The 13,325-nt window shown below is 34.9% G+C and overlaps 1 protein-coding gene across 2 annotated transcripts in view; it reads right to left on the bottom strand.

Moving 5' to 3' along the window:
- The window catches only part of TBC1D5 (TBC1 domain family member 5), a 316,356-nt gene that overhangs the window by 231,155 nt on the left and 71,876 nt on the right, over nt 1-13,325 (bottom strand). The gene's annotated exons all lie outside the window — the stretch shown is intronic.

Genomic DNA, 13,325 nt, shown 5'->3' with positions numbered 1-13,325 from the left:
ATTAATATTAACCTGTGTATTAGCTAAAAAAGGTATACTGAAGACAGCTTCCTAGAAACCTTACTGACTTTTCCCTTTGTCAATTCTAGCAGGCCAGGGACACAAGCTCACCAAAAAAATGGAAATGAAAAATTCATCAAAAAAATGCATTGCTAATAAGAGAGGATGGAGGTCAACATGAAGTCCTTAAATATACAGCTGCAGCATCTCTTGTACATAATTTTGTTTTTAAGTACTTGTCACCCTCACTGAGCTCTCAGCAGTGCAGAGCAGCAATCTGACTACTACACCCCATAGGTAGAAGCACTGGGATAACCCTTGCACAAACTAGTACAGCTACCTTTCAGAAACACAATTTTCATCGACTGGAAATCAAGTCTAAACCAACAATTTGTATCTTATTAAGAAATTTCTGACTATCAGTTTTGCTCAATTTTCTCTGTCAGTTACATTTATAACCCTTAGGTCAGAAATTTGAGGATAATGGCACTAAAAAAAGGCTGAATAACCTTCAGTTTTGCTAGTATTAGCATTGACAAATGCTCAACAAACCACTATATTCATTTACCTAGTGAAGACTGTGTTTGGAACTAGCTGGGAAAGGCAGTCAAAGCAGTCATGAAAGTTTTTTCTATAGAAATAAGCTCACATATATGCTCACAAATTATGGGAACAATCTACGAAATATTTTGCGCATAAACACACACAAGACATCGGTAAAGTGAAATTCCGTTTTTACGTTTCCAAAGCATATCAGCTGTGTGAGTGCCTATCAAGATTCAACACTATCAAGTTAAAAGGCACCAAGCTACCTTGATTACATCCAGTATATTAACAAAGAGCTATCATCCCATCTATTTACTACCTCTTCATGAAAACTGTGGACCACAAAGCACCAATTACAGAAAGAAGTACCACTACATACTATGCTTCATCTAGACTCAATTTTGGTCACTGTAGTTGGAGGTATATTAGGTTAGCAACTGGATACATGAATGCTGTTCATTTAATGCATGGCTTCTTGGCCAGGGAATCAAAAAGATAAGACAACTTGCTTGGATAACGTTTGCATGTTTTCAGCTCTTAAAGTGCTGTTAGCATCTTCGTATCAGGTGTTTGAAGCAGCCTTGGATATACAGATAAGAAGAAGCCCTGAACACAATGTTTACCCTTCAACTACAGTAGTTTAAAACACCTGCTAAGGATATTACGATCAGTAAAGGAAAAATCACTCCCTTTAAAGACTGTCTTTATTGCTTTCTGTCTTCTCTCCATGGACACCTGAACTTCCAGACCTGCAAGAAGTGCCAACATATTTGGCCTTCTGATTCTCAGACACGTAACCTTGCTTATGCACCCTTGAACATCATTCTCTTTGCGGAGCACATCTCTTCCTGCTGTGGACACTAAAATTGCTACAAGCATCACAGTTTCTCTGGTGACTCTAAATCCTTCACTATCGCCAGGTCAGACTGGAGATTTTCTGCCTTCATCAGCAAACCAGACTCCCACTAAATATAAGACATGTAAAATTCACCCACTCATTTGGACAGTGGATGAAAACATAGAGTAGGAGAACCTATTTATTAAAAAAAATCAGAAGAGAAACATATTACAATCACACGTTATCTAGAAAGATGGGAAATAAGTCTGTAGCTTTGAATGTTCAGCCTGTTCAGTTGTGAAGGGCAGGAGAAGGATTATAAACTTGATGCTGGTAGGAAGCTAAGCAGACTCTGTGTGATGCCATATTCATACAGGAAGAATGACCTGCACTGAGCACAGTACTGTGAGATAGCTGATGGATAAGCTACATACCACTGTCAGATTTTTTTGTTTTGTTTTCCTAAATTCCACTTTTCAAAATTAATTAATTGACTGTTGATTTGTTAAAACCTCTGAAACATTTATGACCACATACTGTGAGAGAATGCATCCATACAAGTTACTGACTAGCAGCAGTTGGAAATACAAACACAAACACAAACACATCCAATCAGGTAGTGTGAATCATCACCTTTTTTTAACAGATACTGTCAAGACCCCTGTTGACTAGCATGCCTTTAAAGGCCCCACAATATGATAGGAATACTTTTGATTTTTTACTTCCTGCACCACTATCATATTAGGAGACTATTTCCCTATTTTCTGTTCTGTCCCATCTTGATAAATACTCCACATGGGAAGGGGCTTACTAATTCAGCCCAGCCTCTTGAGGAGCCAAGTTAAGTCTGTTTATATTAAGAGACTGCCTTGGTAAGCTGCAGGTCCCCAAAAAGCATATAGAAAGCTAGCATCTTTACAATGATTTACTGAAAGCAGCAGCTCGTTTTAATAAAACCATCCCAAAACATAAAATTGATTGAACCAACTGCTGTGCAGGGCATGCACAGCAGCTGATCAAAATCATTCAAGATTTTTATTCCTAGAATATCTCCAGAGCTTGTAGAGTTTTTCCTACTTTATTATTTCAGTTCCGATACACAACTCACTTAGGCAAGCAGAAAAATTAAGGCTGACTGATATCCTGATATTTTTAATCAAAATTTTGGATAAACTCAAAATAATCTCCTGTGTGAAAATCCAAAATGAAAGCCAAATATACTTGATAATCATCAGAAGTTCTCATAATGTAAAGACTAACTATTATTTTCCCAATTATCCCTCTTCAAGTGGTATAACGCCTTGATTACTTGTATCCCAAAGAAGTCCACAACACCCCATACAGGTTACTCCAAAGGACACATTTCTTCCATTTCAAAAGGTTTTAAAGGATAGATCTACAATCACACACACACACACATATATAAAACTGTGCTTTAAAAAGGCAGGAAAAGATAAAAACTTCTTCCAAACTCCAAAGATATCATTGCTAACTTTACTTTCCTTGCACAAAATATCACCTAGAAGAGTTTATCTATTTTGTTGAGTATAACAAAAAGTTCACCTTTTCAGAGTGTGCTACATGAAGCTTTGCCTGCCTTTTATATAGTAAAGTAATTTTATGGTATTGTGTCACAATGAAGGACAAAGATAAGCCAACTGTTTAGATTCCTCTCCTTTATGTTGTGGCTTTGATCACTAACAATGCTGCATGAACAGCCAACAGAAGGCTGACATTTCATAAAATATGCAGTGATAAAAACTAATACTGTAGCATCTGGGAGCGATATATAAAATGCAGAAATACACCTAATAACTGTGATCTTAAATTACAAGTTACTAAAAGCTAAATAAGCAGCATACCTAAAAGAAAGATTAAGACAGGATTTTTGTGCTTCTGCTCCTAAAAACAAATTAAAAAAAAAATTAATCCAAGATATGCTATCTATTATTCTTAACAATTCCTCTGGTTCCCTTGTATCTTAAAAGCAGCCTTGTAGAAGAGTGCTTTTTTTGCCGTATCATTAGGTAACAGCAGAAGCCAAACACATTATAAGCCTTCTTCGTGCTATATTAATGCTCTAATGCTTTGTGAAGTCCCCTTTACTGTCTTTTTAAAAATATCAATCACACAAAATACACATAAAACCTGATGACTGATTCTTCACTGTTATGTAAAAAGCTGAAGCTCTGTGTTGACAAAAGTAAGTAAAAATCCTTCCAATAAGCTGCATAAATTAGGTAAATCTCAGAGTAGAAATTACATTATTTTAATTTATTTACCTTAAGAACATTAAGAATCTACAAGACAGGCCACATGAAATGGAGGATTACATCCTAGAAAGCAGTGAATCCCTAAAGAACTTACAAGTCATTGTAAATAACCAAATGCTTTTTTTGCTCTTACTATGTTGCTGTAGCTAAGAAGCTGAAAACAATCCCTGGGTGCATTACAGGGAAATATATGGTAGTACTAAGGACCTGAAATTATCTGCACATATGGCATCACTGGAATGCTATAACCAGGCGTGGTATCTTTAATTCAAAAGGAAGTTGAAATTAAAAGGGCCAAAAAAGGAGTTAGAAGAATTACAGTCTGGAAATCCTTCTTTTTTATTGTGTGTGTGTGAGACGGATAAAAGATCAGTATATTTAGTTTGTTTATAATAAGATTAGAGGTGACTTGACTGAGATCTACAGCTTAGTACATGTGGAGAAGGTGTAATAGCCAATAACTATCTAATCAAGCATAGAAAAAGATAGTAAGACAGAATTACTGAAAAACATCAGACAAATTTGGTCTAGAAATACCACATCTTAATTATTACATCAGGTTAGGCAGTGACATAATGCATTTTTGTATATTAAATATTAATATTGTATATTAAATATCAAGGTAAAGGTGAAGTAATGATTTTCTATTTTTTCTTAATGATTAGTACTTTACCTTGATTTATACCAAAGATGGAATGGCTAAACCAAAATTATCTGTCCTGAATCCAGTTTAATATTAAAGAAACTGCAATACCCAATTAACTTTAAAAGACAGTTTTATACAACATCTCTGTTTTCATTTATGATTCCATGGGTCATACTTTAATGCAATTACTCAATATAAAAATTACTTTATCTAATGTAACATAAAAATAATTTTAGGAAAGGTTTTAAATATATTATCTATCTTTACAAGAATACATTTTCAAGAAACAAATTAAGAGTGACTTATGTGGTACAACAGGTTAAGTAGCTACTGGTCATCCACAGGTGTATGTAATATTAATACGAAGCTGAAACAACTGCTCCAAATAATATGAATATAATGATACAACATTTGCTTATGGCACTATAAAATGGGTAGGACTTCCTCAGCATAGTTATGAGATCTAGTAAAATACAAGGTCTAAAGATCTAATTGTACCAAGGAGTACATAATGAATTCAGCTTTTTAGTATTAGGCCCTCATTTAATAGCAGGGGAAAAGGAATCATGTATCAGATGAAAAAAGAATGCAAGAGAAAACCCACATTTGGTGCCTAAGGAACTGTGAAGCATATTTTTGGTCTGAAAACATACTGAAATTACAGTTTAAGTACATGGGAGGCAATTGTCCTAGTGGTTATAATTAGTGTCCAAATTTAGGACTTCAGTGCTTAATGCATACCCACCCGCCTGTTATTCTTTCCATTTTTTTTATGTCACTTAATGGAGATGAATACTCCTTTCCCACCTCATATTTACATCAAGGCTATTTAATTTCTTTAGGCTGCTATAATAGGTTAAACAGCAGTCTCAACATCACTCTTCATCTCCCACTGGACAACGAATGGCATTATAAGACTGAGAATAGATGAAGGCATATTTACATTCATAATGTTCTTGACTATAAAATTTATGTAAATTATGATTTCATATTTGCAAATACTATAATTTTCAGTTTCAATGAATACTTTACTACTCTTTCATCATTAACTTTCTATGTACATTACATGAAGAGAAAAACTAATGAAAATAAAGAAACTAAGCGCTGTGATCACAGAAGTACAGGTCTCCTTGTAAGAGTTAAAAATGCTTTGTTTCTTAACTGATCTTACCCTTGAAAAGACAGGGGGCTGGACTACACCTAACTGCTCATTTGGAGTGTGCAAAACCTAAATTTTAAGCAGGTAACAACAAAACAAGATTCTGCATTAATGGTTTATACCTTAACCCCACAAAAATCTAACCGCATTCCTGAGGATTTTTTTTTTTTTCCCTCATCTGTATAAATAGAATTTTTTCTATTCATTGACAAAACACCATGGAAACATTAAGTTATTTACAGAACTTCATGTAAGGTTTGGGAACATGTTTACAGATGTTACACAAGATTGAAAAACTCCAAAATATCAAATTTCATTAACTAAGCTATTGCTCCACCAAATGGATAGAATGATTTTTAAATATCCTTAGATATAAGGATATAACTTAGATATAAATTCTTTTTGGAAAAAGAACTCTTCAGTTAAGAAGAACATTCACCTCTCATAGCTCTTGTGAGACATAAACACACACAAACACACAAAAACTGTGTATTTCTATGCACACTCTATTACGATTTTTCTCTGATGATGGTCAGCTAAGTATTTCTTTTGATTTTATAACATGCAAATATCTGTGTCAAAAAAATATATACTTCCAGAATGAAAAACTGGCAAATCAAATTGTCCAAATATTCTGACATATTTTTAAATGAGAAAGTTTTTTTGTGTGTGTTTTGGGAAGAGCTTAGTGTGACATTTTCAGACTGTAAATGCAAACATATGTAATGGAACAGCTCCCAAACTACCACAGCCTCAGATACATATGTTATTTTTAAGGAGGTGATTCCTTGATACCTGAGAAGCAATATGAGAAAAAATGTCACAGATCTTAAGGAAGTAAAATTGGGCATGTAAGATGAGTCAGAACAGTTCTGTGTATAATGAAATTGCTGGTTATATATGTTGTTTTTCAAATTACTCAACATGTAATCATTGGAAGACTCAATTTGAAATGTATGATCTGTGTATATATTCAAAGAGACTGTGTATATATTTTAAAGAACAGTGAATTTTCTCGTCTCTCTTAGCTTTGTGCCTTGTAATAAAAACGAATCTAAAAGGACTTCAAGATTCTGTTCCAGTTTGACAAGTGGAGGAAGTGTAAACCCAGACAATGGCCCAAGCCATCAGTCTCTTCCATTAAACATCACTTCCCTCTTCCCAATTACTTGAAGCAATTTATTTTTCTGTGTAAAGTACTAAATTTCCCAAGCTTCTGTTGAATGCCTGGCAATAGGGAAGTCAGTATCACTGCCACTCCAAGCAGGCCAAATTACGGCTACCAAACATGAAACCTTTCCTCTTAGCACCCAACAAATATTGTGAAAAGGGAAAGTTATTTTGTGGGACTTATAACTGCAAAACCTTGAGAGATGCTAAGAAGACCTTCCCAAACTCAGAGCTTGTTTGTACCGGAAAACAGGGAAAACCTGATGCCACTCCCTAGTACTTGCCACAGAGAAAATACTGAAACCTCAATATTAATTACAAACCCTAAAACAGTCACAAGAAACAAGATACTGGAAGCTATTTTAATACTGGTAAATTCTTAAATGAACCTTTTACTACAATACTTCAAAGAAGCTTGCATATGAAATCTTCTGTGTTTCAAGTTCCTGCACTGTCCACTAACGATATATTCAGGAAAGGAATTACATCTGAAAAGTAGCGTCAGAAAAAATTTAGAAACTGCATTAGCCAAATTTTCTTTTCAAACAATCTAGGAGCGTAAGGCATAAGATCCCAGTGTAGAGTATAAATGTCATGAATGAGGAACTTTCTTTTTTACATTAAATAGTCCATCCTTTTAATGTTGTTTATTACAGTATCTTTTGGAATAAGAAAAATGCTTTGTATGGGAATTTAATTGAAATGTGTCTTTGCTAAAAGCTAAACATTAAAGTAAAGCAAAACCATGATTGTTTCCCCCTAAAATGCTACAAAACCATTCAGGTTTCATAACTACATTTTTCATGTACAGAAGTAACCACAATTCCATTCAACACTTACATTTCATTCATAAAAGTGCATTTATTAAGTGAAATGAATCTAGGTATACAATTAGTCACTCACTATTCCTCTAGCTGGTGACTATTCACCTAGTTTCACACTATAAAATATTCTCAACTGCAGCACTAAATCATGATTAGACATAACTAGATACTGATTCACAACTTAAACACTTTGTCATTTCCTTTGCTTTTGTCCAAACTTACTTTTTACGCAGCAAATATTTTTTAAAAATTTTGATGCCAAAATCCAGCTGAAGGTACTGGATGACTTTTCTGCTATAAAAATCAAACCAAACCAAAAATCCCCAACCCCAAAATATTCCACTAAATTTCTATTGTTTTCAAGTAGCTATATTCATACTGAGAAAACTCAGTAACAACCTGTCAATTCAGGAGAGTACTCCGTTACTTCCTGTAAGTGAAATACTTTCCAAAGTCTGAGTCTAAAAGACCAAAAAGAAACTAAGTGCAATCTGTGCTTTCAAGAGCAATGTGTTATTAAGGTCTTCCAACCATTTACTCAGGAAGAAATACCGTTGCTTCTGGATTTTAAATTACTTAAAATCACTTTCCTGTCAGATGGTATGAGTGTCTCCACGCAAGACTGTCTTGATCTACTTTTTGTTGTTACGTTCTATGGGAAGAATACATTCATTTAAAAAGAAGAGCATTTCCTTCCTTTTCTATCCCTTACTTCTCTCTGCCAAATGACAGAGAATAATGATTTTTTTTCTTCAGATCCAGCTTGGATCTCACTATATAGCACACTTCTGCATTTTAAAATAATCTAGATTAATATGCCAAAACAAGTTTAGAATATTCATAATACAGAGAAATTCTTGCACCTGATCTACAATTCCCATACAAAAGATGATAAATATTGCAAGTTTCAAGATACAGGTAACTCTTTCTGTAACTCCAAGGCATGCATGCTGATTAACAAAAATGATAAAACATCATTCGACCACTTCTTGTAAATCTAGTAGAACCATTCATACCAGAATCAACTCTTACTACATTAATGCTTATGACAAAAGATCTTAGAGGATCAGACACATAATATGGAGAATAATACTGCAAAAGTTGGTGGCAACATTTTAATTCTTCAACAATTACAAATCTGTAGAAATTATGTTGCAAAGAAAGTGTTAAATATGAAGTCACGTAATGTGCATCATGCAATGAAAGTTTGAAACAGACCACATGAAGCTGCTCAGAAAGTTCTCAGTTTTATAAAAGTTCCACACTGATTTATTCAAATATGACAGAGTACTGATAATATATGGTAACTTCTGCCCACCATGGCTTCTATCACCTTAAAGAAATGCATAAAGTTCTATATTTACTATATGTGTTTATTGAATAAATAGCACTAAGCAATGTGTGGAGGGTCTTAAATTACTAGGCAGTTGGTCATCACTGTCACTTTAATTTGGCTTTATTCATCTGCTTTCCATCAAATTACAAATGCTGGCCAGTCACAACAACTGAGAAATGCTGCTGCTTGCATTGCAGATCAGTCCCTAGTACAGGACTCCAACTGCACATGGCTGGCATCTACAGTGGTACCTGTCAATATCATTCAGTACATATTTAGACATTTAAATCCATATAACTTATGAGCAAAACCCACTAAAATTCTGAGAACTTCCTTTAGAATTTGTCCTGGAAGCAAAGCATTTGGTAAGTCCCACAAAATTTCTTCAGGAGGAGCAGAGGGAAAGAAAAGAGAGCCAATGATAGCCGTGAAATAGCGTCCCTTCCCTTCAAGGGAAATTACAGCCAATATTTTAGAATTTTTTTTGTCCTTAAAACTTTGCTGGAACATTATCCCAGCTCTAAACACATTGGAGTCAACTGTCCGTGGTTGTCACATCTAGGGTAGGAGCATCACTTAAAATACACCAACATATCATTACAATCTTGATTTTTTTAACTATATACACTCCTGGCAACCCAACTGTTTCTCCCCTTCAATGCTTTCTTCCTGCAGATATGCTCAAGGTTGCCACTTTTAATCCTTTAAGAACAATTTTAACAAATCCTTTTTTAAAAATTCTGATTAACATTTATGATCATCTAAGGTAGCACTTATCTCTTACTGAAAACAAAACCAAACCAAACCACAAATTGAAGTCTTTTGATCAAGTTCAATCCATACAACTTGTAACCACTGCAAAGTCTCTGAAAAAGTTTCGAAGTCAACAAAATGCAGACGAAACATTATATAATGAAACCATGACATACGCTATACTAATCAGGTAAAACAAAGGCAAGAAGCTGCTGTCCTCAAGTAGAATCACAGACTGGTTTGGGTTGGAAAGGAGCCCTGAAGAACACCTGGTTCAGCCCCTTGTCATGGGCAGAGAGGTGGACATCTACTAGATCAGGTTGTTCAAAGTCCTATCCAACCTGACTCTGAACACTTCCAAGAACAGGGCATCTGAATTTCTCTGGGCAACCCATCTCTGTGTCTCAACACCCTAACTGTAAAGAATTTCTTAGATTTCATCTAAATGTACCACCCTTTACTTTTAGAGGACTAAATCCCTAGAGGCCCTGGTGTAAAGTATCTCTCCATTTTTATTATAAAACCCACTTTAAAGCACCGCAAGGCAGAAGTTAGTTCTTCCTTTGTACTGGCAAGGGTGGTTTTGTGGTTAAAATGAAGATGAACTACAAAGCAAGCACCAAATACAATGAAAAAGCTCTGCCAGAATCAGCTGGGCTCTATCCATAGCCAGCTCAGGCTTCAGAGTCATGTTGCCGCAAAAGGAGGCTCAGGAAGGAAATGGGGCAACATGCCAGGGGCAGGAGCAAGGGCAAAGGAGATGCAGTGCACAAAGACCACTGCCAGAGGAAACCTGAACTAACAAGGATGTGAAGCAGCGTGAAATTTGTCAGCTACATAAAGTAGGTTATCTAACATGGTACAAAGAGCAGAAACAAGAAGGATGTCTGAAGGGAATGGGCTAATAACACACAGTACCACTAGTCCTCACCAAGAGAATCAGACAGCTACTGAAAATAAAGCTATGGTGATTACTAGTCCTGACTTGATATTATGTACTCTCAAGGGGAACCGATATAACCTGATTTTAGTGCTTTGCAAAATAACTCTTGATCCTGGGATCTTGTTCTTCCTGTTTGTTTGAAACTGCATGTCCTGCAAGTTTTGCTACATCTGAGAAAAAAGTCCTTATCTTATGCTCTTTCTCGAGCCCATCTCTGCAATACAGCCATAAATTAAACACAAGAGAATGGACCACCAACCCTGTAGGAACAGCAACAACAAAAACACTGCAGTGAATTGGGTTGTTTGAATTGGTGTTGGATTTCTAGAACACTTACATGTTCTGCTCATACAGATGTGTGATGACCTCTAAGAGCTGTGTAACAGTGTAACAAATGGGTAATTCACTTGCTCCACAAAACACAGATTATTGTACTATTTAAGCAAAGATTCCATCTGTAATACAGTTGCAAATCACCAGTGCTTTTTAGACTGACACAGAAGTTTACTTGAATTAAAATTAACTAACAAATCATAACACGCTACCTATTCTAGAGCCAGCAAGACAATACATAAAATCACTTAAAGGTTTCTTCTTAGAAAGCACTGTATTTCAAATTACAAACAAATTATAAATTCCTGAAGTATTTAATTACTTCAGATATTTAATCTGAAAAACCCCAACATTCAGTTTTCCTGATGCTTCATAACTCACTTTCTAAAACAAAGACTTTAGAACCAGGCTGCAAGCCAACAATTATCAACTATTATATGGGATTTAACTACTCCCTAAGTCAAAGGAACTATGTTTAAAGCTGTATAGTGTTTCAGTTTCTTTATAAATCACTTCAATAGTGAAACTTGTTTGACCAGTTTGAGTATTATGTCAACATAACATCTGAAACACAAGAAACCAAGAAGTATTAAGTGAAACCAATCTCAGAGAACACTTGAAAAATTTCAAGCAGCAGGAACTACAGGAAAATAAGTAACTAGCATTTAAAAAAATTTTGTCTTCAGAGAAATGATCTGTCTTAAAAATAGGTTTAACAAATTAGAAATAATAACTAAAGCACACTAAATGAACATTATCACTTTCCCACCAAAGAATTCTTAACATTATTTAATTTGTAGTCAGAATAATCTACAGTACACCAGTCCTGAAACAACTGCCAAGCTTACTATGAAGCAAGCACATAGAGATATAATTTTAATAAGATTATACGCATCTGAAATACTGGGGTTCCTCTAACATGTCAACTGCAATGTTCCTTTCCAAATTAGCAATATATACTGCTTTCTTTAATGAAACTTCTATTTTCTTATTTTCCTGTGAAGAGTTGTAAGAGGGAAAATGGCCATAACAGAAGTGATTCACTGCGTGGTAAACGGAGAATGGGGGAAGGAAAAAAAAGATGCCTTTTGACAGTCTATTTTACTCATGAAAAAAAAAATTCATTTTTCTTTCTTCCTTTCTCATTAGGCAACAAGAAGCACCAAATCTACATGCATACTACCTTACTGCATGGCTAAGAAAATTAAGAGATGAAATGGAAAGTAAGAGCAGCAGCCACAGCTTCAAGCTGCATCTCAAAGATCAAGACTTGCCTGTAGCCTGGTCTACCACTGAACAAGCACAATATCTCATTAACAAAGGAAAGACATCTGGCAGGTTACATGGAAACCTCTGCTGCCTGAACCCTTCTTCACTAGCCTGAATGCTGCCTGCAACATTTGGAGTGATAGACAAGGGAAGCTCACGCTACTGAACCTAGATTACCTTGAAGGCACTATGAGTGAGAAGCCAAGTTTGTCAAAAACTTGAAGATCTCCCAGGTTTGTTCCTGAGTATATAAAGCTTGTCTTACATTAATTGTAAATGGGTTAACCAGAATATTCAAAAGCTTCTAAGGCAATTTTCAAGAACAATTTTAACTAGTTTTTGAAAGACACATATTCTCTAGTAATAGGAAAGACAGCTATTTTAATTAGTTTTTCTGAGCAACAAAATAAAAAGACATTCCTAGAATTATGTAGATCAGTAAAATGAGTTCATTATAATTACTTACTATAGTGTTATCATGTAATTTTTTAATTTGACAAAGTTGGATCCCATGAAAGATGATCTTGATATAACCTATGAGAAGCACTTGGAAATGGTAAAATCATATAATCACATATGCACACACAAAAAGACTAAGCCACCAAAGGCACCAGTCTTTACTTCTCAACTCTATTTGACAGTATCAAAATCCAGGCACACATCCAGAAGAACTTTCTGCCCCACGTGTGGTCAGTAAAGAAATTGAGGTTAACATTTAATTTTTAATGTCACCTGCAGCCAGTGACTGCTTTTTCTAATGCAAGTGACAGATAAACAGCAAAACACTCCCAAGATGATACACAAAGCACCACATACCATAAGTGCATTTTTATTTTTATACCAACTCAATTTCTCAAATGGATAACCAATGTTCCTACTAATTTACATTAAGAATTGAGTGAGGCATGAAAATTGTTCTGATGCATAGGCTCTATTTCTTTAATGTACTGCACAGTGTTCTGTACTTTATTGCAACACTGGAAAAAACTAACTACTCTTAAAAAGGTGCAGAAACTACAAATACAAGCTCATATATGTCCTAAAAAATCACTTCAAAAAGGAGTTTTAAATTATCCAACGAATAGGAAGGAAAAATAACTAATTAAAGGAACTGATGGAAGTCAGTGAAAGTAAAAAACAACAAAAAAAAAACTATTAAAATGAGTTTACTGACCTTTAACTACTTGAACTAGTGTGTTTCTATAGACCAATACTAGAACTTTAAATCCACACTG

The sequence above is a fragment of the Chamaea fasciata genome, unplaced genomic scaffold (assembly GCF_029207755.1).
Source record: "Chamaea fasciata isolate MVZ Bird 193981 ecotype frontalis unplaced genomic scaffold, bChaFas1.0.hap1 SCAF_1, whole genome shotgun sequence".
NCBI lineage: Eukaryota > Metazoa > Chordata > Aves > Passeriformes > Sylviidae > Chamaea > Chamaea fasciata.
This window is presented reverse-complemented; position numbering and strand designations above follow the sequence as displayed.